Below are 1669 nucleotides of genomic sequence, written 5' to 3' on the forward strand. Positions count from 1 at the left end.
TAAAAGAAAATAAATGTTTGGATAAAAACTACTCCATTCGTCGACTGATGTCTTCAAGCTGCAACATATATATATATATCTCCCCACAGAGTAACTGGGCTCTGTTTTAGAGATATGGTAAGAAGTACAGAAGTAGAGTATCTGGGAGAGACAGAGTAGAGCCACTGCTTCTTCACAGTTGAGGAGCCAGTTGATTAGAGTCGGGCATGTAGAAAGAATTCCCCATTCCGCACTGGGAGGAGACCCCAGGAAAAACTCAGAACATGCTGGAGAGCTGGCCTGGCCTGGATTTAAACCTACATTCAACGTGTTTGCAGTAGCCCTTATGGTCCAGTTCCACTCTRATTTCTCAGACCATAAGACCTCTGGTTCTGTTTGGGATGGCCCAAAAATGAGATTTAATTTACACGAATCATGTTTCTTTCACACGAGTTCAGCTAAACAACATCTGTAACAATGTACCATGCAACAACAAGCTGACCACTGGCTTACCATCTGTCATCTTACTCTCATTTTCAGCATCCACCTGTACATAGATGGTTTGGTACAGTCTTCAGTCCTTTTACTTTGAGTTTAGTGTAGTCCATAGTTGTGTCACACATAAAATTTAATAAGACTGGCACATATTTCATTTGATGATCCCACCCACATTGAGGTGGCTCTCTCCTCAAAACAAACATGACCAGAACCAGGGCCGAGATAAAATAAGACCAGGCACCAACTGTGGCCGGGCCTTAAAGGGATCCACGATTAGTTGTAACACTAAACTTTATCTGATAAGCATTTATTTTAACTGTAAAATAAAGACTGTAAAAATAATGTAGGCTGGTTGGTTTAGTAATTTTTTTTAAATAGATTTTAACACGGATGGAGCCATTTTATTTCCACGCAAAGCATTCTGGGTAAATGATGACATCAACTAGGTCATCGGTGCGAGGCTGCTAGGGAGCTATATCCACCCTGAAGGTTAATCTTGGATAATACATGTATCTGACTGTCATGGACTAATTATTAATCTGTTTTCCCCTTGACACTGTTCATCTTGTACCTTTCTGATAGCTCGTTACGCTCTTTTTGTCTGGACAACGGGAATCCATGATGGACAGGGTGTGAGCTTTGTGATTGGCTGAACAGTACATTTGGCGATCTATGATTGGTTGTAAACTGACACATGGGTTTGGCCTACGGTATATTATTGGCTGTATTCTGCTGACGCCCAGCAGGCAGAACCTTCTTGATTCAGTTCTGTGTTCGTTGCTCACAATTAAAATCATATTTGATTATCACATACGCAGACTTTTCTCGTATTATTCCAACGTGTTTCTGCATTTGCCACCACACTGACGATTGGCTCTTTTAAATGAAACCAGAGAGCATTGACAGAAAGGAGAAGGTAGCCTGTGTGTGTTTCAGCCTGAAAATATAGATGGACAACAGAGCTGCTTCATGGAAGAACAACCTCAGCTTAGCCTGTTAGCCTTTGCACTAGCCCTCACGCTATATTGCCTTATATGTATTAGCTCGGCGCTAGCGCGACAAACAAGTTAAACTGAGGTCCACCATCCATAATTTCAGTTGCAGGCTGAGACATTTTTGTGTTCCCCTCTCTGTCATGTGGATGGAGGACCTCGGTGACGAGAGGAGAATGTGTAGCGCTGAGCTAATACAT

The 1669-nt window shown here is 42.0% G+C and overlaps 1 protein-coding gene across 1 annotated transcript in view; it reads left to right on the plus strand.

Moving 5' to 3' along the window:
* Positions 1 to 1669, plus strand: part of LOC106526309 (adhesion G protein-coupled receptor E2) — an 8662-nt gene that overhangs the window by 5605 nt on the left and 1388 nt on the right. The gene's annotated exons all lie outside the window — the stretch shown is intronic.

This window comes from Austrofundulus limnaeus, unplaced genomic scaffold (assembly GCF_001266775.1).
Source record: "Austrofundulus limnaeus strain Quisiro unplaced genomic scaffold, Austrofundulus_limnaeus-1.0 Scaffold271, whole genome shotgun sequence".
Classification (NCBI taxonomy): Eukaryota; Metazoa; Chordata; class Actinopteri; order Cyprinodontiformes; family Rivulidae; genus Austrofundulus; species Austrofundulus limnaeus.